Source organism: Papaver somniferum, unplaced genomic scaffold (genome assembly GCF_003573695.1).
Source record: "Papaver somniferum cultivar HN1 unplaced genomic scaffold, ASM357369v1 unplaced-scaffold_76, whole genome shotgun sequence".
Lineage (NCBI taxonomy): Eukaryota > Viridiplantae > Streptophyta > Magnoliopsida > Ranunculales > Papaveraceae > Papaver > Papaver somniferum.
The window spans coordinates 1110280-1135463 of record NW_020650526.1 but is presented as its reverse complement, the minus strand read 5'-3'; the positions used below and the strand labels follow the sequence as shown (position 1 = coordinate 1135463).

Genomic DNA, 25184 nt, shown 5'->3' with positions numbered 1-25184 from the left:
CAATGGAGCTGCAGCAGACAACAGCTGCAAAGTGGGGTGGCAGCAACAGCTGCAGAAAGGCAGCAGCAGCAGCTTGCAGAGGCAACACAAGGAGGGCAACAGCAACAGCAGCTGCAGGAGAAAGAGCTGCACAGCAAGGCCAAGAAAAGAAGTAGCAATGCAGCAGTGGTAGCAGACAATGCAAAACAGCAGCAGCTGCACAAGCAGTGCACAGCAGCACTAGGAGTGGTAAACAGTGCTCTAGGCCAAATTGGAAGCAAACCAGAGAAGCAACAGAGTTGCAGGGCAGGGAAGAAACACCAAGGCAAAAGCAATGGAAACACTAACAGCAAAACAAAACATGAACAAAAGCAAAACAAACAAGAATGAACCAAGGCCTAAGGCCAAGGGCAGGGTTGTGGTGAAGCTAACAGAACAAACATAGAAAAGAAAATGTGGATGGAAGTGCAGGGAGATGGATGAGAGTTTCCTTTACCTAGCCAGTTCACCTAGGTTAAGTTCTTGTCAAATGTCTAGTTAACCAACCTTACACAGCCTTAGCTAACCCCTAGTATTGGCTGTCTGTTTAAGGCACACCAATCACAGACTAACTAGGCAGTGGCTTACTAACTAATGTAGCTAATTATTCCTTAGAACCACCACTGACCCCTAGCATTAGTGGTCTTCTTACAGCACCACTAATCACAAATCAGTTGGGTATTTAGGAGTCTAACTAGCCTAGGCTATTTTAAGCTCAGCAAAACCATCCTAATGCTAACCATCATGGTTCAGTTGTTTTCTCACCCTAGTGGGGAATTAGAACATGTTGCAGTTAAGAGATACTAACAGTGAACAATAACAAAGAACTACATGACAAAACAATGAGGATAAACATCACAGGAACATCAAGTTTAACAGGATACAAGTAACAGGCAATGATTTAAAACATGGAACAATGAACATCAAACAAAGCAGCTAATTGAACTAAAAAGAAAACAACATTAACAGAACATAATGAACATGAAATTAAATTGAGCTGAAATTGAACATTTAACAGACATGAGAGTCCTGGATGTAGGCTAGTCCAAACATAGTTTTCTACAACACACCCCACCCATATATAGTCCACAACACAATTTCCCTAAATTACAAATTAGGGTTCTTCCCCAAAAGTCAGTTGAATTAGGTTTTTCAAATTACCTAATTTTTATGGCACAATTTCTCCATTGTGATGTCGACCCATGCTCCTATTTGTTCTCCTGTATCACCTCCCATGCATCAATTGCTTCTCTAGCACACGTTAATCCATCAACCATAACCTAGGGTTTAGGTTAGGTAATGAGTTGATGGGAAAAGGGCTAGAATGATGGGGGAAGGTGTTCAATCACGTGTAGGATGATGACGGAGGTGGTATGGTTCTGTTTGGTGGCGGTGTGGTGGTGGCAGTGGAGGTGAAGAAGATGGTGGCAGGACATGGTGTCCTCTGCTGTGGAGATGATGGAGGAGGGGCTCGTCTGTTTTGTTTGGGGTAGGGGGCGTGTTTGGTTAGGTGGTAGGGATCGGGTGCTAGGGTGAGGGCGGCTTCATCGAGTCTTGATGTTCTGTGACTCTGAGCTGCGGATGCGAAGATGGTAGGTAGATCGGACGGTGATACGGAGGCAAGCGAGTAGCGACCGTCGGATTAATGGATACAACGAAACGAACGGTACTTGATGGAGTTAGTACTGTAGTTAAGGCGGAGATATCATCTTCGATGCACAGCAAGGGAGCGAACCGTTGGATTCACTACCATCTAATCTGAAGGCTTGAATTTCAGCGCTGTGGTGCTTGGCAGAGACTTCAGATTTGATGCTCTTGAAGGAGCGACCATCGGATGCTTCTGAGAGCTGATCTGATTGCTGAGAACGGAGGCGGTTTTGTGTGTAGAAAATGAGGTTGTGCGCACCATTCTTCGCGGCTTCCTTGCGTATTTCTCCCGGCTTTTCACTACTTTTCTGCTCTTTTCACTTCGCGACTCATCGAACTTATTTATACCTAAAAATGCAAAATTAATTAATAAAATATTTATATTCTTGAAACAATGAAAATCAGAATATGGATAAAAGTAGAATTAATGCCCAAAAGATAGTTAAAATGCCACAAAGGGATACATATATAACAATATTTGGCACTCATCAGTATAGACCCGTCGCATGATGGAGATGTCTTCTAAGGCGCGGTGTCTGAAGCCTGGGGAAAAAGGTTGACTGTTCCCGAAGCTACCCTTGTGCCGGAGCCTCCTACTTCCGTTGCCGATATGATGGCCATCGCCGACGGGTATCAATATGGCTTTCCGCAGCAGCGTGTGCTTGGAGGTAAATTTTCGTACATACTTTACGTGACGATCAACTTCGGTGAAATAATGTTTTGTCATCTTGATGTGTAGATGATGAGGAGTGAGCATTGTAACCACGTGCTGTATCAGTTCTTCAAAGCGAAATCTCTGAAGCTCGAGGCTAAGCTTCGTCACAGAAAAGGAATTATCTGCGGCTGAGGTGGAAATAGAAGAGCTGAAGAAAAGCCTTAAGGAGAAAGAAAAGCTGGGTGAAGCAGAGGCTGATCTTCGTTCAGAACTTGTTGCAGTGCGCGCTGAGTTAGAGCAAACTCGTAGCCAAGTTTCCACTTTCACAGGTTTGGTTCTTTTCCCTCGCCGTATGTCGTCATTCTTATTTCTTAGTTGTTCTGTCTGAGTCTCCCCACCCTATCTCCAGTGGGTGGCGTCCCCGAGCTGATATGGCTTCGAAACGAAAGAGCTCGGCAAAAATCTCGTATTAGAGATTTGGTTGAGAAAATTAAGAGTGAAGCTAAGAAATGGGATGCTCGGGCTGAGGTATGGCGCGCGCGGCATGTTCAGATGGTCGACATGCAAAATCTGTACAACCATGATCGTGCTTTATTTAATGGCACACTGCTGTGGACCCGTGATAATCTGCGGGAAGCCCGTGAGCGTACTTCCTTGTTGGAATCTAGGATTCAGCTGTTGGAAGAAGAATTACAGACGGCTCGATCCATTCCTCTTTCAGGGGTCCAGGATAATATGCTCTGTCTTGCCAGAGAAAGAGATGATGCTCGTGCTGAAGTCTACGCTCTCAGCAATGCTCTTTCCGCGTCGTGCCGACGTAGCTCGTCATGCTGAGTCTGAGAGGAATCTTGAAGTGTGCATGTACAGACAGACTCAGCAAAGGGGTCTCAGAGATAAATAAAGAGGTCGACCACCTTCGTCATATGGACTCGATGAAGCAGGTAGAATTAGATGCCTGTCAATTTACTCTCACCAACCTTCAACTAGACTATAAGAAATTATCCGCGGAATATGATCATCTTGATGAAGCGCGAGATGCGGTTGTTAATGAGTATGAAGAGGCTTCGGCTTGTGTCGAAGGTATAATCCCATTTCATCGAGTGTGACCTTGTTTTTTTTCTACGCTAACTCCGTGGTGTTGTCTTTTTCAGAGCTCGAGGGACGCCTTCGCGTCACAAATGAAAAACTTGAAAAGGCTCAATCTTCCTTAGCGCAGCAGGAAGAACAGACCAATCACTTCAAGAATTTAGCAGCAACCCGCGAGGAGGCCGTTGGTGCTGCTTCTAGAGAAGTGAATCGGCTATCTTCGTTATTATCCCAAGCCCAACAGCGGACAACAGTTATTAAACACAAGGCTCGTTGTCAATTGGCTGAGGAGACGAACAAGATGCTGGAGAGGATAGAACTTGGCCTAAGGAATGAACATGGTCTCGTGAAGAACTATCCTCGTCGTCCCGTTCCTTCTGCCTTGCCCAGCTCCTCGGGCCCTCTTCTGGTGGGAGCGTCCCATCAAGTCTTCGGAATAATCCTGCCGATGGGGCCGCCACTAGGTAGAGATCGCAGCGTTTGTAGGGTCCGCGGCATCATTATCTTTTTGTAATCATGTAACAAGGATATTTTTTGCTGATGATCCTGTAAAAGGAATATTTTTTGATTGTGTATCCTTGACTTTGGCTTTCACTTCTTGTAATCACCCTTTATGAAATGAATCCTCTTCTTGATATACCTACAATGTTGTTTGTTTTTATTTTAAGATTTGTGAAAAACAAAACAAAAGTTTTTAAGTGTTTTTGAGTGCGATACTGAAGGAAGGTACCTTCGTGATCGTCTTGAGACCTGTCACCCCGCTGGCGAATCCTGGGCCAGAGGATTCCCAGACGGTGGGGGCCGGGGCAACGTTCTAGGATATGGGATTAAAATATTTACGCACCCATTCCGTCGACCCGTTGCCTTAAGATTGGTTGGGTATCTCTTTCTGCTGGGTGCCTTCCCCCTGGTCCTACACTTATGGACACTGATGGGGGAGCCCTGAGAGATTGTAGATTAACTACTTTCCCCAATATTGTAGGTAGATTCCACTGACTTGATAATTTGAAAGCTTGTTTGATTGATAAGTTGAGGTCTGCAATTCCTCTTCCAGAGATAGAAACATGTGGAGCGGTCAGGCTCCCTTCTTCTTCTGGTACACTCCAAGCAGATTCAAATCTGCGTTGCTTCTATGGGAAGTATGGTTTGAGCCATTTAGCATTCCAAGGATGCCGGAGGACCTCGCCTTTTAGATTACGAAGGTAGTAGGAACCGTTACCCCAACGTCGTGGATCATAAAAGGTCCTCCCCATGTAGGTGCTAACTTTCCCCATTTCTTTTCTTGCTGATACCGTGGGATTGTTCTCAACACATACTGTCCCTCTACAAAATTCCGTAGCTTTACCTTTTTGTTGTACTCCCTTGCTAGTCTTCGTTGATAATTTTCCATCTTTTGCAATGCTACTTCCCTTCTTCCTTCCAAGTCGTCCAACCTTTCTAACATCATATCTGTTGTGAGGTTTTTCTCCCAAGCTTCGGTCTTCGTGGTTGGCATGAGGATTTCCGTAGGTATGACTGCTTCAGCTCCATAAGTTAGAAGAAACGGGGATTCCCCGGTAGCGGATCTTCGTGTTGTCCTGTATGCCCATAACATTGTGCAGTTGTTCGCACCATCTTCCCTTATGCTCGTCTAATTGTTTTTTGAGTATAAGGGCGAGGGTCTTGTTGGTAGCTTCCGCTTGTCCGTTGCTTTGAGGGTATATGGGGGTGGACTTGTTCTTTCTTATTTTGAAGTGTCGAAGAGCATGTCTATATTTTTTCCCTGTAATTGCTTGCCGTTATCAGATACAATTTCAGCGGGTATACCAAATCTGCAAATGATGTTCTGGAATATGAAAGTGAACACATCCGCGTCTCTGATCCTGGCCAAGGCCTTAGCCTCCACCCATTTACTGAAGTAGTCCGTGGCTACTATCAAAAATCGTCTCTTCCCTGATCCTTCGATGAAAGGCCCGACGATGTCTACGCCCCATTTTGCAAATGGCCACGGGCTATCGACGAGTTTAACATTGTTGCCGGCGCGTGGATTTTTTTGCGAAGCGCTGACATTCTTCACATCGTCGGGACATCCTCGCGCATCTTGTATCATGTCGGCCAGTAATATCCTTGCGTTTTTGCTTGTCAGCTAGTGATCTCATGCCGCTATGATTCCCCGCGTCACCATAATGGATATCATTTAGAATTCGATGCCCCTCTTTCCGGGACAAGCAGCGTAGTAATGGTCCAAGGAAGGATTTCCTATACAGGACCCCCTCCCGAAGATCATATCTTCCCACTTTGGAGAGTATCTTCCTAGCTTGTTTCCGATCCGCAGGTAAGCTTCCTTTTTCGAGAAAGGCATGTATTGTCACCCTCCAGTCATCTTCGTTGCTGAAGTCTTCGTCTTGATTTGCTCTTGACAGGATGTCCTCTTCATCAAAGTCATTATGGATGTCTTCTCCTACCTGGTCTTCGATATTTTCTTCCATCCATCTTGATTGGTAGCGAAGGAGAATTGAGATGCAATCGAAGGCTCGTATACCCTTGCTATTTTAATACCTTCGGCATTTTTATCCCTCAGCATGGATGATATATATGCTAGGGCATCCGCGTGCCTGAGGTCCCTTCTGCATAAGTGCCGGAACTTAATGTTCGGGATTTGTGATGCCAATGTTTGGACCAAGGCCATGTAAGCTGAAGGGTGTCATCGTACACATTATACTCGAGCCCATTTGCCGTATGACAAGCTGCGAATCACTTGTCAGCCTTACATCGGTTACCCCCATCTCTATTATTATACGTAGGGCATGTACGACAGCTTCGTATTCAACAATGTTGTTGGTATGCTCTTTGAATTCCAATCTAAGTGCCTGTATAATCCTTTCTCCAGTTGGGGTGATAATGACAATACCTATTCCTGCTCCTTCCTTATTTTTAGATCCGTCGACAAAGACTTCCCATTGTCTTGACTCGCAGGTTCGAGGATATCCATTGGATCCTTGATTTCTTCCTCGGCTTCTGGTATTCCCTTAATCTCTCTCGTCGTTGTCAAGGGGGAGGTCTGCTAAGAAATCTGCCAGACTTGGGACTTCTGAGAATGTTGAATTTCATGAATGATGTTGAATTGGTCCAGATGGGTGTTCCATTTGGCTATTCGGCCCACTTTTCCCGTGCTTTTGAGGACTGCTTCCAATGGTGCTTTGCATGGTACCCTGACGAGGTGAGTTAGGAAGTAGGTTCTCAGTTTTTGGGTAGCCCATACCAGTGCGAGGATGAGTTGTTCAATCTTAGTATAATTTCTTTCCGCGGAATTGAGTGTCTTGCTGACGTAATAGATAGGCTGTTCTACCTTTGTATTGGTTTTGACTAATACCGCTAGCGCTGACTGCGTCTCCTCGTTGCTGCTATGTACAGTGCCAAAACTTCATCAGGGTCTGGCTTCTGCAGGATCGGGATTGAAGCTAGATGTTCTTTGATTTTTTGGAATGCTTCCTCGCATTCAGCGGTCCATTCGAACCTGCTCCCTTTTTTAAGAATATTGAAGAAATGTTTGCATTTGTCCGAAGACCGTGCAATAAATCTGCCCAACGCTGCTATGGACCCATTGAGCTTCTGCACTTCCTTCAGATTCTTTGGGGACGGCATCTCTACTATGGCTTGAATCTTAGCTGGGTCTACCTCGATGCCCCTTTTTCACCAGATACCCGAGGAACTTCCCCGAGGTGACACCGAAAGTACATTTCTCCGGATTCACTTTCATGTGATGCTGTCTCATTGCTTCGAAGATATTCCTCAGGTCCTGGTGGTGATTTTTACGCAGCTTGCTTTTGACGAGCATGTCGTCCACGTAGACTTCTAGGGTTCCTCCAATCCATGGCTTGAAGATAGCATCGACCATCCTTTGGTATGTTGCCCCTGCGTTTCGGAGCCCGAAAGGCATTCTGGTATAGCAATAAAGGCCATGTGGGGTATAGAACGCTGTGTGTGGCTGATCTTCTTCTGCCAGGGCTACTTGGTTGTAACCAGAATGTCCGTCCATGAATGACAGTTCTTCGTATCCTTCAACTGCTTCAACCAGTTGATCTATGCTCGGCAGGGGATAGCTGTCCTTTGGACATGCCTTGTTGAGATTAGTAAAGTCGATGCATATTCTAACCCCTCCATTTTTCTTAGGAACAATGACCATGTTGGAGATCCAGGTAGGGTACTTGACTTCCTTGATAAATCCTGCATCTAGTAGCTTCCGAAGTTCTGTTTCTACTCGCCTCATGATATTCTGGAGCCACTTTTCGTATTTTTGCCTGAACGGGGGCGTGCCCGGTTTGATGCGTAGTTCATGTTGGATTACTTTTGGGTCAATCCCCGGCATATCTCCTAACTTCCAGGCGAACACATCCGCATATTCCTTAAGTAATTTGGTTAAGGAATGTTCTCTTCCTTCGTCCATGATGGTCCCAATTTTGACATCTTCGGGTCTTCTTCCGTTCCTATGTTGATTTTTTACGGGTTCTACTGGTGTGAACACAGGCTTCGGGTTTCCGAGGACTGGGGCGCTCTTTAATTGCTATTTAGCGTGTTTCTGTCTTCGCTGGTTGTTGAGGTACTTGTTTCCGAGCCTTGGACATTACCATCTTTCGTCAAGCCTTTTCCTGTAGTTTCCTTAAGGAAGGTCTACGGCTTCTCTTTCGCGGTTTCTTGATTTACTCTTCTCTTCGGATTTTTCGCTGCTCTTCTTGCTCATTGTTGATATGATCCTGAGTGGCCTGGCACTCTCGCGTAGATTCGATCTCCCTTGATCTCCATTATTCCCTCAGGTGTTGGAAATCTGAGGTATTGGTGGTATGTTGCCGCAACTCCTTTGAGCTTGTGTACCCATTTCGTCCAATAATGGCGTTGTAGGGGGAAGGGGTGTCCACCACACTGAATCGGGTATCCAGTTTCATGGGCCCTGCGTTAACCTGTAACACGATGTCTCCCAAGGGCTTCGTGGCTGCTCCATTGAATCCGTAGATGGTGTGATAAGAGGTCATCAACTGTTCATCATGGAGCTTCATCCGTTTGAATGCATCATAGAATAGGACATTTACAGAGCTTCCCCCGTCTATGAGGATCTTTTTGAGGTTACATCCAGCTACTGGTAATGTTAGGACCAAGGGATCGTTATGGTCTTCCATATCTTCTTCGATATCCTCGGCATCGAAGATGATAGGAGATTCCATCCATTCTTCGTGTTCGTCCACCGCTATCCCATCGACCTTATATAACTCGCAGCGGTCTTCGAATTGCTTCCGTAACCTTTTTCCAATCTGCGCTGTGAGTGAGGGTCCTGTGGCTTCGGAACACGAGATGGTGTTGATTGTTCGGTTTTCTTCCGGAAGTTGGACTGGTTTGGTTCGTTTGGATCTGTCCTCGGTAACCTCCTTTCGTATGTAATGTTTGAGCTCTCCCGCATCAATTAATTTTTGGATCATTATTTTAAGGTTCTTGCATTTTTCGGTCTGGTGTCCGTTGAAACAGTGATACTCACAGTAATCTTTAGACTTCTCGGATCTCGGGGGCTGCTTTCCCTTAGACCATGGCCACTCTAAGTTTTCCCTCCCTTTGATCTCTCGTAGGATACGAGCATAGCTAGCGTTGAGTTTCGTGTAAACTTGATCTTCGAATTTTCGGTCGCCTGTTCTTCGTTCATCCCTCCGTTCCTTCCTATCTTCGTGAGGTCTCTCATCTGAGCAACCCCTTTTGGCCCCATTGGTTTGTTCCGCTGAATTGGTGCGGTGAGACCTCTGCGGATATGCCCTCGGGTTTTCCCGTTGAATTTCTTCAAGTCGAGCGTGCTTTTCGATAATTATTCGGAGATCTCCTTCTGTCTTGGGCACGCTCCCGTGAATTTCAACAAATAGGGGACTCATTCGGTCTAAGCCCCATTTGTAGCAGTTGATGCTTACCACTGGGTCCACGCTCCCTATGGCTTGGCAGATCTTGCCATCTGTTGTGTACTCCCTCGTGGTTTCCTTGTAGCCAATTGCTAGTGAAAAGAGCTTATCCATCCCGGTGTTTACAGTCTTGTTGTACATGTATGTTCTTAAGAATTTCTCTGCGAGTTGGTCGTATGAGTGGATGGAGTTTGGTGGCAGATTATCAAACCATGATAACGCCGATCCCTTCAAGCTTGACGGGAAGTATCTCAGAGTACGGCGTCGTTCTGACCCCATCTAGCTAAGACACGGTTGTAGTACCGAATATGTGCAGCAGGGTCGCTGGATCCATCATAGCATTCGAACGTCGGGACAGGGCATTTCAGTGGAATAGGGGTGTTGGCCAAGCGATGCGTTAAGGGCGTGGAGTTAGCTTCTCTCATGACCTCTTCTAACCTTCCCCCCCTTGTTTATTTTTTAATTGCCTGATCTCGCCATCATCTCATCTCGTAGTTCCTCCATTGCGCGTTGGTGCTCTAAATTCTTCGCTCATTACCGTCTGACTCTCCATCGTCATAATCCGGGTCGGATACGCTACGTCTCCTTGTCGCGTCTTCATTAGCCGCTAGGACGACTCTACAGTCTTGGTTTGGCTCTGGTGCTTTGGAGCTTGCTTCATCAAGTTGTTGGCTGGTCTTCGTGCTTAGAGCAATCCGCTCCTTTAAATCTTGATTTTCTCTGGCCAACAGAGCTACAGCTTCTGCGTAAACCTGCTGGTTCCTCCTCAGTTCCTCAAGCTCAGCCATTAGTCGGTGTGATTGGTTGGACCCCTGATTGGGAGTCCCAGCGCGTGCCTACAGCCATGGTGCCGCCCTCCTCCATGGTCTGTACTAAAGGTGGCAGGGGTTCAGCTTCGGTTGCTGGTGTTTCCAAATTGGGTGAGCGCCCCTCTGCGGTGCCAGAGCCGCCGGTATGGTTTGATTCTGATATTTGTTAGTGGCATTCCAAAGGTTAGAAGGTGCGCGGGTTGGAATGTTCTGGATTCATCCACCCTTTCTCTTGGTTGATTAAGTTGACTCATGGCGAAGGTATTGCTAGCCTCCGCAGCCTTCGGGACTACCGCAGCCTCCCCGTACTTTTCGTTGCTGCTCTGAGAGCCGCCGCTGCAACTGAATTAGCGTTCATGGGTGAAGTGATTTCTGCAGTATCTTGCCTTCGATTGGTCATTTTAGCTTTATCTCCTTTCTGCTTGCTTCGGGTGATGATCGGGGTTGTCCTGGGTGTTTCTTTTGACAAAGCTTTGGATTTTCCTGCTTCCTGCGTCTTTTCCATCACGTGCCCTTTTGTTGATAATGAAATCTCGCGTAAACTTGCCTTCTTTACTCACAACGTTCTCTCTGCATAAGTTATTTCAAACAACAAAACGGGAATATCCGCGTGAAGCGGGTTAGTTGGCGAAATACAATTTTTCAAGAGAATTAATACCCGCAGTTATATACGGGTTAAAGTTTTATTAAAGGAGATCCTTAGTATAAAAACTACGAAAATTGTAAATCCGACGGATTAGAACAATAACTCTTATCGAAGATAAAGGTGGGTTTTTGAACATAATACAGTTAACGAATGATCTATACGGTCCGAGCTGATAAATCAGAGCAATCATATGCCAATTAAAATGAAATCACAGGACAAGATAAATCTTTTACCGGGACGAAGTCCCTGTTTCTAGCGCCAAATTGTGAGCACACAAACCACGAGGGGGTCCGAACGCTCACAATCAATCATTATCATCTAAAGAGATTGTGATGATGATACCTGGTGTTGATTCATTGGCTCAAAACCTTCGGGTTTATCATGGCCTCATCCAACAACTCCATGTGGGCGTTTGCATGGGATATAAGTATTAAGGAAAACAAAACATATAAGTAAACATCCATGGAGCTAAATAAATGTAAAGTGCTGAAATGTAAATAAGACCAAGGTTTACGTGGTTCAGCACTAAGGCCTACATCCACGGGGTTTGTTGTTTTACTATGTTCTTCACGGTTACACGAATAGCCGAATGACTTTTGGGTTTACATGTTTCTCTCTTCTAAGTGATTAACTTACCCTTGAAATCTCTCTCTCTCTCTCCTTCTCTTCCTGATTTTTCCGACCCCCCTTCCTCTTGGTGGAGATGGGGTATTTATAAGGTTAGAATGTGGGACCCATCTCTGAAGACCGTTGGAACCTTATCTTCTGGTGTCCTTGCGTCCATCACGCGGAGGTCTGTGTTTGCCCCTTGATCCCGCAAAGGCATCCTCGCTCGTTCCACAGGTTGGTCGACACGTACACTGCTCAGAGTGTTTAATGCGGGTAGTTGAGGGGTCTGCTCGTGTCAGACAAGTGTCTTCTGCCCCTGTCAGTTCGTGTCAGCTAACTTTCTCTCCACCGTTGATCTTAGCTTCTCTTTTGGGGATGAGATAAAGTAACTCCTCGGGGTTTATTTGGTGTTTCGTGACGCATCATGTTTTGATGTTTTGGCCTGCATGCTTTCCACGTATCTTTTTATATACACGTGTCTGATAGTGAGATATATGTGTACACAAAAACAGGTCATGCCACTTCTCGTACCAGTCTGTGTACCTTGAGACTTAACATCCTAACCGTGAGGCTCTGTGGTTGTTGTCCAGTTAAATAGCCTTCTGCTGAGATAGATAACTTGAGAGGCGATCATGTCGGCATAATTCAGGTATAATAACGCTTATAGTTTTATGTTAATAAATCTATTCTCATTGCTATTCAGTATGATGAGAAGTCAAAGTTATTTGGATACCTAAGTTGTTCCTTGTCCATGTAGGGAATGCTAGCACCATCAAATTCTGAACCAGCAATGGGTTTGCTAATGCTAATTCAAGCACACCAAGTCGATATGTGATCAAGGCTATGACAATGCAAAATCTTGTAGGAACTAATGTATACATAATGATTGATTTTTTTATATCAGGATATATTTTGTGACACTAGCAATACTTTTTACACACTAGTAATCAAACTATACACTCTTCATATTCTCACCCTTCTCGAGTATAATACACGCCATACTATGCAAAGTGAAGATGTATGTCCCCCTCCAAAGAATAGTGGAAATATATTAGATGGCATGATTTCAGCAGCTTTTGTAGGCGAACTGTCTTTTGTATCCAAAATAGGTCCAGGGAATATCAGCCGAATATGAACATGAAAAGTAATTCTTTGAGTTGCGAGTATTTGAGCAAACAGGTCTGTGATTAAAAACCAAGACAAGATGAAACATTAGATTACAGACTTCTCAACAGAATTAATTTGTCCTTTGGACAAATCTATTGCTAAAATGGCCTGTAAAGGATATTAATTATCTTGCAAAATCTCGCCCGCATATAAATAGGTATCCTGATACGTTGGTGCAGCATTCGCGAAATGTGCACTTCTCCATTGTTGAGCTACTCCAAATGCTGGCGCGAAATGTATGATCATCTGGGTCATTGTCATATAAACCCTAATAATTTTTCTTTTTTAAAAGAGTTGTGGTTAATCATGTTTAATATCTCGTAATGGTTTGTATACGAATTACCTGCTGTTCGTTCTTCTTTTTCCTTGTTGCTTTATAGTTCTTCTGGTAGTTTTTCATGGATGGGAGCGACATTGCAACTTTTTTCTTCTCTTTGATATTTTAAATGTAGAAATAGAGAAACCACAATCAAGCCACGTCATTGGTACCTAAACGGTGGGTTTGATTTGGTGGGACTAACATAATTATTGATTTTAGATACTTTAATTAATTTAATAGAATTTTTCTCTTTTTCTTCTCTCTTTTTCTCCTTCTTCTTCTCCTACAACAAAACCATCAAAAACAATCCTTCTCTACGAGATTTTTCCATTTTTTCTTGCTTTATAGATTAGTTTGGTTTTTATTATGTTTTGTACTTATCTACACCGTTTTGGTGTTTTCATCTATTCTTTTGAGGTTTATCTTCGCTTTAATGGCGATTCATGGTTATTGGGTTGGGTTTTAAGATCAATAGTGATGCTCTTCAGCGACGAAATCTTCATCTTGGTTGTCTCCGGCGACGGAATCTTCATCATCAACTTATTCGGCGATGAAATCCCCATAGGTTTTCTTTTTGACGAAGGAAGTTTCATTACTAGGTAGTTGTAAAAGATTTGAAGAAATCACTCCTACTTTGGGAGCATTTCTTTCTAAAGAAGAAAAACAAACTAAATGGTTGAAATTTAATTCCGAGAAAAACCATCCTTCTTCCGATTTAATCAGATCTTATTCATACTTGTATTTGTCTTACTCCGATAATCCTTCTCTTTTTCTTGTCGGATTTCTCGGTATTAGGCTTTTACGATATGTTCTTGTTACTTTGTATTTTCATATATTCGATTTTAAATTTATTGTAACCTTGAAATCCCATTAATAAAAAGGTTCTTTATTTATATTAAAAAAAAAATACTTTAATTTTTTTTGAATAAATAAGACCAAATAGAATTTCCCGGGCCCACAAAAAAATGTACCAAACCATTATTTCTCCATTGAACTCTTGATAGTTTCTAACACACAACCCAAAGGTTACCGCCGAAATAATATTCGATCTTATTTTATTTATTATGCAGGTTAAACTCCTGCGCAAGGTTACATGTACAATAACAATCAAAAAAAGAAAGAAAAGAATACATTGGGTGAAACGTGGACATTATTTTTAAAGCTGTAACATAAATGCCATAAAAAACACGACCCAGTACCCTAAACAAGGCGATTGCTTCAGCCATTGTTACCTCTATACCCCCGTGGACTAGACGAGTTGCGTCGAGATACCAAAATTATTTCCAAAACAGCAAAAGAAAACATAACAAACAAACAAACTGCGGAAGACATAGCAAATCTGGGGTAGTGCTAGAGAACAAAAATTCCAGTTCCTTGACAATGTGGCACTACTCTAACAGGTTCATCAATGACCATGACAACAACAACAGCACTTACCTATTCCACAACTGCAAAAAAGAAAATAAATTCAGTTAAGCAATGCAATAATCATGTGAGAATGGCTTAAGGAAATAAAGGTTTGTATATATCACTACAAAAAATAAGGCTTTTAGGGACGGCCAGTTTTGAAAAAACCGTCCCTAAAGAAGGATATTTGGGACGGTGATGACCTGACCGTCCCTAATAGTCATAAAATATTTAAATCAAGGCTAAAATATGTCCGTTCCAAAAAGAAAACATGGCCAAATAGTATTAGTGACGGTGGAACAGGGGACGGTACATAAACCGTCCCTAATATCTCTTGGGACGGTTTTTTGTCCTCTTGGGATGTTTTTTGGCCGTCCCAAGAGGCCTTCTGTTTTGTAGTGTATAGTTTACCATGATCCAAAACATGAGAACAATTCTTTGATTTTCTCCAGAAGTAATTCCCACAATGCTTTTACGTTGTCACAACAACATAAACACCCATGACAGCGGCACTCACGTTGTACCTCCCCATCTGAGCCAACCACCTCACTTATGAAAGGGACCTGCACGGTACTAATGAAAGAATTTCTTTGACGACCAGGAATGCCTTGGTTACCACTGAAGGAACTAGTCATTTCTCTCTAAAGAAAGATTGCGTCCTAAAAGTGATCAGATATATTGTGTTAATTTTTCAAGTACTTGATACGAATGTCCGTCTCTATATATAGTGATACAAGAAGATTGGCTGGTGAGGCTATATGGTCTACTTGTAACTATATATTATAAAATAAGAGAGTCATGGTCGACACTACTGGTTGATCAACTAAGAACTATGACTATATGGTGTACTTGTACAACAAGGCTGCAGTTAGGACGGTTAGACTTGAGCCGTCGGAAGTAATAGTTTTGACTAACCATCCAAAATTGTCACACGGATTTTAATTTTCCGTCCCTAGTAAGTCAGCTATGTGGACGGTTGTTTACAAGCCGCAGCTAGTTTCAGCATTTTACTTCGTCCACCCCACTGTTTAGCTATGGGTTTCTATAAATATAGATGACATCTGTTGATCACATCTGTTTACAAGCCGCAATTTGCCGCTCAATATTCCCTTAAGTTTTCCCGCTCTCTTTTCTATTCACTCTAAATCTTCATTTTCTTCTTCTCCAATGCTCTGTGAAGTGAGGTCTCACTTTCCTTAATCTTCAATTAGGCCTTTATAGGTTTCTACAACACAACTTAAAGTTTTCCCCCTTCCTGTAAAAAAATGGTAATAATCTCTTTTTACTTCACTTTGAATCTTGTTAATTAGGGTTTTAGAAAAGAAATTTAGGTTAATTTTGGGGCGAATCTAACTTTGTTGTTGTAAACTCTCATTTTTCATCAAATTTTTGTATTTAGTAGCAATTTATTACATGGGTTGGATGTTATTTGAGAGCATCCTACATTTCTTTGTTGTATTTCAGATCTTTTAGTTAAATTGGTTTCTTCACATTGATTTGAAATCATCTGTTTGGTATTGGAGTGTTTGTGATTGGTATGCAAGGATATGATTTAGTTGGTAAAATATTACCCGTTTCGTTGTTTTTTAATAGGCCAGTTTTGTTTTTAGCGAAATTTAAGGAAATTAAGAGAACTAATCATTGAAAGTGGTTCTTATGACACTTGTCAATAAAAAAAGTGAAATAAAATGGTCTCCATGACACTTGTTAGCAAAATAAATAAAGTGAAGTAGTCCATATGACACTTGTCATCAAAAGAAGTTAAGAGAAAAGTGGTCCCAAAAATTAAATGGTCCACATGACACTTTTCCAATTAGAAAACCGACCCATTTTTTTGAAATTTTTATTTTTAAAAACTGGCCTATTAAAAAAGAACGGAGGGAGTAGTTATTTGTTGATTCCCTTGTGCTATTGGGAATATGGAAATGAATTTCTTGATTCTCCTGTACTATGGAAATGAACTAATGGACTAAGCTAATACATGGAAGATAGGTTTTATAATTCATTATCAGAAGGTCTAAGCATGTTTCAGAACCCTTGGAAGCTAGTTTCTGGTTCGGCTGAATGGATTTTGTTTAATTGGTGTTTGTTGATATTTTCTGACTAACATGAAAAAGGTGATAAATGAATGGATAGAAAGGGACTTAATCGTATCGTTTGCTCATTTCTCTGCACCATATTCTTTGATTGTGATTTGATGGTTTTCTTAATATATGTTTGTTTAGTAAGAAGTATTCTCATAAGAGCATCTATTTGAATCTACTTTTATATGTTTATTACTAATTCATGTTCACTCTGCAATTTTCTTCTTCTTCTATTGGATATGTGGCGTATGTATGCTAGTGTGGCTGCTGGTTTCCGCTGATTTTAAGTTTGTGCTTAGTTACTTTCTAGAAAACATGGATAAAAGTTGGGTTCATAAGGATCGGTGGGGTAAGGATTACCTAGATGGTGTAAGGTCATTCCTGGCTTTGTTTAACTATGCAGGCAACACAAGGCCACTCTGGCTTTGTTGCACCAAAAAATGAATAATCCTCAGCGTCAGCCAAAAAAAAAAAGGAGTTTGCTGACTGGTTCCGGAAGCATATCATGTTACTCAATCGAGCTCAAGTACCGTTTGCAGAAGGATTGGATGTACTTGCCGAAGGTCCATTTAGAATTGCGAGACGGTTCAGAGGTTATACAACACGTGGTTATAATTTGAAAACAGTCAATAAGGAATGTGGAGAAAAGACACAGAACCGTGGTGTTGCAGTCGAGTCAACAGCACCTTTCTATAGGAATGCAGCAGATCGGAACCCAAAGTATATTGTTATGATCGTTGTTCTTTTGTTCCAAATGAATCATGACTAACATTTCATTCGCATTTCATACTTGTATTGCGAGTGATCCACATTTGATGGTATTTTGTAACAAATTCGATCGATTTGTTGCAGGATTTCTTGGATATTATGGAATGGAACTAATGCAAAGACAAGAAAGTGCCGCTGTGGAAGCATCAACTGATATATAACCAAAAGCAAAAGGGCATTCAAATGAATCACTAATTGCAGCGAAGTAGATATATATACACCTTTTTTTGTTGATAAGTATACATACACCATCTAATGTCTTACAATGTAAAGAGTCTCGGAACCTCTAGCTCTCAACTTGTTTCTTTTTATGAGTGCTTCTTTTGTAAACAACCTGGTTTTAAGAATATATATAGAATCCTTTTTGTTAACTGTTCTCAGATTTATGGTTGTGTTGCTTGAAAGAGGGGATGACGGAATGCCGTCAAAGAAACCGGAATAGAGACCGGAACGGATTTAATATCAGTCAGCTACTAGGGAGTAGGGACGGTTTAGCGAAACCGTCCATATTGAGCAAACTTTAAATTCAGTACGTGGTGGGACCATGTATGAACTTAAGGGCGGTTTACAGCCGTCAGGAAAACATAATTGAAAAACCACCCAAACTTCTATGGACGGATGTTATACCGTCCCTATAGAAGAAAGCTGTCAGAAATAGTATTTGTTACGGGGGCGCATGGGACGGACAGCTCAGTTGGGGATGGCCTGTAGGTTGTTGGGACTGTTATTTAGGCGTCATTAGATCCCTCCTTAGAACTTGGACGGATCGAGTTCTGCTTGTCATGTGGAGGAACATTGCAATCTTGTGATAATCTATGCAATGCCCTTGTGTTTGTGTATCTAAGACATACATCCCAAAGATTACAGCCGAAATAATATTCAATCGTTATTATTGATTCAAAATATCCAGGCGAATACATGTACAAAAAGGTCACTGTGGTAGAAAAACGGACATTATTGGTAAAGGTATTCCATAAATGCCATAAAAAAAACAATCCAATCCCCTAAGAAAAGCGATTACTTCAGCCATTGTTACCTCTATACCCGTGGACTAGACAGGTCACATCGAGATAACAAATTATTTCCGAAAACAGCAAAACAAATTAAACAAACAAACAAACTGCGGATTTGGAGTAATGCGAGAGCACACAAACTCGAGTTGCCTTGACAATGTGGCACTACTCCAACAGGTTCATCAATCACCATGACAACAACAACAGCACTTACCACAACTGCAAAAAAAAAAGAAAAGAAAGAAACTCAATCAGGCAATGTAATGATCATGTGAGAATGAGTTAAGGAAATCATGGTTTGTATATCTTTTTACCATGATCCAAAACATGAGAACAATTCTTTGATTTTCTCCACAAGTAATTCCCACAATGCTTTTACGTTGTCACAACAACCAAAACACCCATGACAGCGGCAGTCACGTTGTACCTCCCCATCTGCGCCAACCACCTCACTAATGAAAGGGACCTGCACGGCACTAATGAAAGCATTTCTTTGACGAGCAGGAATGCCTAGGCTAGCAGTAGGCATTTTTTTCTAATCAAAGATTACGTGGTAAAAGTGATCAGATATATTGTGTTAATCTTTGTAAGTATTTGGTACGAGGTTCTGTCTATATAGTACGAGGTTCTGTCTATATATATAGTGTTACATAAAGATTGGCTGGTGAGACTGCGACTATATAAAGTGATTAAAGCAGACTAATTATAACTGTAATAATAATTATTATAAAATAAAATGTTACTTTAAGATATATTAGAGAGTCGTGGTCGACATTACTGGCTGGTCAACTAAGAACTATGACTATGTGGTGTACTTGTGGTGTTGGAGATCTGGGATGGAGAAGTGAGAAGTCCAACTTATAGCATAACGTTAATTAGTGAAGAATATGGGACTGTGGATTCTATGTGGACGCCTGCAGGTAGTAGTCACCTCATAGTGTATCATGTTGGAGGGTTATCGCGTCAACTGCACACTTGATTAATTCTGGTACTGCTCAAACATCATCATTCTGGTACGTCTGTTGGCTGGGTTCTGAAACGGTTAAAGCCCATTGTACTTATCTTTTCAAACTGGTACGAGACAAATCAGAATACTATAAAAAAATAGCTAGAAGGTACTAGAAACTGGTGTGGTGATTTCGAAAGGAATTTTAGTGAGGCTGAAGTTTGTTGAATTTCAGACTTAGATGGTGGTAATTGTGGCAGTTTGATGTAAGACACCCATTAGATTTAGGATCGTTATTTTTATTATTATTGCTAGAGCTTAATTAATTTAGAATAGTATTTTATATTTTTAGAAGTTATTTAATTCTAGAACATTATTTATTTTAGGAATTTTTTATTTTCCAAGTTTGAGTCTTAGAGTTATATAAATAGGAGACAAGTCCATTGTAATATACACATTATTATAAACCAATATTGAGATTTCTCAACTATTCTCTACTTTTACTATCAAAATTTTTTATTCACGCTTCCGTTCTGCATTAAGTGGCATCACGAGCTTCGGCTTCGATCCTCTTATTCTTTTCATCTAAACTTCCTTTACCATTTCCTCACCTTTACTTATCGAGATCTCCGCATCTCTTCTTCCAAACCGTATTATCAACTATCCTTTTATTTTTCCAATTACCGGAGAAAAAAAAACGAGTCTGTTGGTTTTCTACTAAAATTTCTCACCACTACCGTTATCTCTACATCCAACACATCTCATCGTCCTCCATTCCCATCACGTCTTCTGTTCCTAATCTTCCTACATATTTTAATCTTTCTCCCTATGTACAGTACCCAACTTCTTTAATTAATCCCATTTGTTCTATCTTCCACCACCATAAATGTCTTACTGTTCTTTGTTCCCAACTACCAAACAAAGCCCAACCATCACTTAAGCCCATCCATTACTTTACTTTTAACTGTTGCCTTTTATTTTCTCCTGTATAAGCTAATCAATCCAGCGCACCAAAACAGCAGTATCAATCAGTTATCTAATCATGACTGGTAAAGAGAAAGACGGCCGAAAAGACAATCGTCCTAGTCTTGAAAATCTTGTACGTGCTATTGCAGAGTCCCAACAGAAACTTACAGAGGCTCAAGTCGAGACCCGACGTCAGCTTACGGAATCTCAACTCGAGGCTCAACGTCAACTTCAATTAATTTCAACCAATTTGGTTGTTCTTGTTCTTATTCGTAATGGTGAAAATAATAATCATCAACCTCGCAACGGTGAAGCCAATCTGAATGGTCATATTGTTCAATATCAAGGAGAGCAAGATACTGATGATGAAATTGAACAAAAACAAGTTATTCACCCTAACAGCGACGAAGAAGTTTCACCAATATCAACACCGGAAACACCGGAGACACCATCATCTTGTAAGTCGCCTAATGCCATTGTTCTTGAAAAGTCAAAAGTATTGCCATATAATTACTACTCCAAGTGTTGCCAACGTCGACATCAACTTTTGTGTTCAACAATCAATTTTATGGTGTTCTACGATCATCAACTTACGTCAAAGTGTATTATTTGTTGGGCGAGTCGTTTACAATACTTGGTGAACTCGAAGACGACTTCTTTTCAAGATGGCGGGCCTGATGTAGCACATGTTCTTCAATACTTTGTTAATTCGAGACGAATTCTTTTCAAGATGGCGGGCCTGATGTAGGACACCCATTAGACTTAGGATCGCTATTTTTATTATTATTGCTAGAGCTTAATTAATTTAGAGTAGTATTTCATATTTTTAGAAGTTATTTAATTCTAGAACATTATTTATTTTAGGGATTTCTTATTTTTCAAGTTTGAGTCTTAGAGTTATATAAATAGAGGACAACTCCATTGTAATATACATATTATTATAAACCAATATTGATATTTCTCAACTATTCTCTACTTTTACTATCAAAATATTCACGCTTTCGTTCTGCATTACAGTTCTACCAAAAACTGAATGAAGAAGCAGAATCAAGATTGTGGCGACTGTCCAAGGATGCTTGTTCTGCTGGTAAGTCGATATACTATACAACCATCTCAATTCAGGTATGGCTACTTCTTCCTTTCTAGACTTGTTGGTTTGGAATAAGTCAGCCCCTCCAAAAGATTTTTTTTTATTTCAAATGAATGGCGGTACATGGTATGATTAACAGTATGCTCACCATTAGGGAATTCAAGTGCATAATTCTTGGTTTTTTATTGTTGAAGAATAAACCAAGATATTATGAAGAAGATAAAAGGGATCAACAAATTGTGTGGATACAGTATGAAGAAAGCAGTACGGATCAACTATGAGAGTTGACAGAATATGGTTGGATCAACAGGTAATGTTGACACGATGTGAATTGATCAACAAGTATTGTTTACACGGTGGTACGAAATTTAGAAGTTAATTTGGGTTGAAAGTATAACGTGTTTTAGAGTTTGTTTACGTGAGAATTTTCTAGAAGAGTCTTTGTTAGAGTTTGATTATGTTAGGAAAGCGTTTATTACTTGAGAGTCAAGTTTGTAAACATATAAATAGGTTGTTAAGCCGTGAATTTGATTTACATCAATTAAGAGAAGTATTTGTGAGTTTAGTTTTTATGTTCTTTCATTAAGTCTTTGATATCATATTTTCTACATCTGGTATCAGAGCACTGGTATCAAATTCTAGGGCAGTGGGTATGAGTTGTTGATTTGAAGAAGATGACAAGTTTAAGTTCAATTAAGGTACCAGTGTTTGAAGGTAAAAACTTTGAACACTAGAGGTTGCAGATGGAGAATATTTTCATATACCAAGTGTTAGAGCATAGCTCGGTCGACCTCGCATGCGTTGCTATCTCAAGCATGTTTGTCAATGTTAGTGATCAAAACTATGAGTCTTGATTTATACTCTATATAGCTAAGTCTCGGAGTAAGATTGGAAAGTGTAGTTGAGCTCAAGGACTTCATGGTGATTCATCATACAACGACGAAGATCTACTTAAGGGACCGTGGAACTTCATCAACAAAAAGGTATGTGGAGGCTTGAACTTATCTATCACTCAAAAGTCTATCTCTTCTATCTCCTACTTCTTATGAGACAAAAGTCGTATGCTATATAGACTGGATCATACACATTTGACATTTCGAGTCGAATATATCTCGCATATCTATATCTCGAAATCATGTGTTGGTAAAGCGTTTCGCTTTTGATCAAGTTTATCTTCACCTAGTGACGAAAGTCATGAAAAGTTTCAATTACTTTGAGAATTGCTTTGACGCGAAACGGTCTTTGAATAACGGCTATATAACGTCCTCTGAGAATGTCTCAATAATTGGAATGAGAGTGTAGATTACATAACCATGTATTCCTTAATCCAAAGTTTTCGAACTTTGTTGATTGAGAGAAACCGGAGGAATTGGCTTTGCCAAGTCCGCGAACTAACGGAAGTTCTTGTACCGAGAATTTCTGCTGGGATTTTACAAAAACTCGTTTGCGTGTAAGTCCGCGAACCTAGTCCGCAAACTGGCGAAAGTCTCCTTTCCGATATTTTCTGCTGAGTTTGGAAAACTCCACCGGTTGTCTTAAGTCCGGAACTTGTTTGTGAGCTTAAGAGGTTATGATCTAAAGATGTGCTCTGAACATGAAACTTAAATTACTAAGGAATGCTTTATGCAAACCGTGGCTATAAAGTTCATGAGCCGATTCAATCGAATCGAAACATCTTTGTTTCAATTGTGTCTTGTGTAGTTACATAAGATCTCATAGCAATTGAACAACTCTCTAACTAGTTCGTTTGAGTCAATTGAACTAGTTATGGTGAAGAAGAACAAGGTTAATATGAAATGCTCATATGGTTAACCTTTTGGGTTACTATGTTGAACCAACATACAAGTACACGTTTGGGCATGGTTTTCACAAACCCAGTAAACGTCTACCCAAGTGTGTGTGACAAGCTAAGTTTTCGATCTAACGGTTGAGAAATATTAGCTTGAATCTAAATCAGGTTTTCATCTAAAGGTGAATAAGGATTGCTTTGTAACTAAGGAAAAACCCTGATTTGAAGACTATATAAAGGATACATCTAGCATTGTGCAAAACTAATCCCCACACGTTTGTGTGATACTAGTGCGCTCGCTAGAGTCGATTCTCCTTTAACCTTTGGTTTTCTTCTCTAAAACCAGGTTAACGACTTAAAGACTTCATTGGGATTGTGAAGCCATACCGATACTACTTTTATCGTAGTTGTGTGATCTGATCTTGCATCTTTTATCGTACGAATACAATATTTGATTGGTTTGAGACCGTGAGAGTTCTCCGATAGGCAAGATAAAAAAGTCACAAACATCTTCATCTCACTGTTTGTGATTCCTCGACAAACCGCCTGTGTAGTCAGGAAGGATTGTAGAGAGGTGATTGATTAATCTAGGTTGTTCTTCGGGAATATAAGACCGGATTATCAATTGGTTCCTTTTCACCTTGATTTCATATCTTAAGACGGAATAAAACCTAGGGTTCATCTGTGGGAGACATATTTATCCTTTGATAGACTTTTCTATGTGAGACAGATTTGTTTATTATCAAGTCTGCGATTTTGGGTTGCAGCAACTCTTGGTTGTGGGTGAGATCAGTTAAGGGAATCAAGTGTGCAGTATCCTGCTGGGATCAGAGGCGTAGGAGTACAACTGTACCTTGGATCGGTAGGAGACTGATTGGGGTTCAACTATAGTCCAGTCCGAAGTTATCTTGGAGTAGGCTAGTGTCTGTAGCAGCTTAATACAGTGTATATTCAATCTGGACTAGGTCCCGGGGTTTTTCTGCATTTGCGGTTTTCTCGTTAATAAAATTTCTGGTGTCTGTGTTATTTCTTTTCCGAATTATATTTTATATAATTGAAATAATACAGGTTGTGCGTTGGTGATCATCAATTTGAAATCCAACCTTTGGTTGTTGATTGATATTGATTTATCCTTAGACATTGGTCTTTGGTACCGTCCAAGTTGTTCCTTGTATTTTATAAAGACTCGCTATTGATTTTAGCTTGAGTAAAAATCAAATCAAGAGAGAGATATTAACTCAGAGTTAGCATTTCAGAGTTAGTCCATACAGAATGCTAAGCGAAATATTGGGTGGTGTTGTTAGACCCCCTCTTTTTCAATTGGTATCAGAACAGACAAACACGTTTAAGCCCTAACAAGTCCGTGTTTGTAGCGATCTGACTCTATGGACAGAGGTGCTATCTCTATTAACGTACCACCAGTCTTTGATGGCTCAAACTACTCAGCATGAAAAGTTGCAATGTGTGCTTATCTTCAAACATGTGATTTTAAAACCTGGGTATGTATTGTTAACGGCTATAATCCTCCGGTTAATACAAAAGACGATGTATCTATACCAAAGGATGTTGGTAGTTATAGTCCTGAAGAATCTCTTGCTGCAATGCAAAACTCTTTTGGATTAAATGCTATCAGACAGGCCGTTACCCCAGATCTTCAGCACTATGTGGCTAATTGCACTAAGTCTAAAGAAGCCTGGGATATCTTAAAAACTGTATTTGAAGACAAGAGATACGTTTCTAAGAAACATGCCATCAATGGAAGGAAAAACCTCAACACTCCTTCCATGAATACCTCCTGTGGACAGGTGACAATTCGTGATCCAAATTTTGTTCAACCATTTTCATTCAATGTTGTTTCCGAGACAAGTAAATCCTCTAACTTATCTTGGGCTGATGAGTGTTCATCTGGTTATCGGTTCAATAAGCCGTTGCTAACATAAAGTATCAAGGATTTTATAAAGAGGAGCGTTATACGTGATAAACATCCCCTGTCAGCTAGTGCATCTAAAGATTCTATGGAAAATAAATCTCCTTGTGTCGACGTATTGAATACGTCTGTTGGATGTAATTCTACAGCCCTCACAGCAGAAACCTCCATACACTCAAAATCTGTTTCAGAAATTGAGTTTGACACAAAGATTTTCGATTTCTTGAACAAAGAGGTCCTTCAAGAAAATCTTCAATTAAAAGCTTTATTGAAGAAACTGGAAACTTTAATCCAAGTGTAAGATCTTGAGATAGATTGTCTTAACG

At 40.8% G+C, this 25184-nt stretch overlaps 1 long non-coding RNA gene across 1 annotated transcript; it reads right to left on the bottom strand.

Annotated features, from left to right (window-relative positions):
• Positions 1-18000: 18000 nt before the first annotated feature.
• LOC113344313 lies at positions 18001-18733 on the bottom strand. Its single transcript, XR_003357749.1, has 2 exons — positions 18455-18733; positions 18001-18359 (listed from the first exon to the last, which is right to left on the bottom strand). It is a non-coding gene; the product is annotated as an uncharacterized LOC113344313 (long non-coding RNA).
• Positions 18734-25184: the final 6451 nt, after the last annotated feature.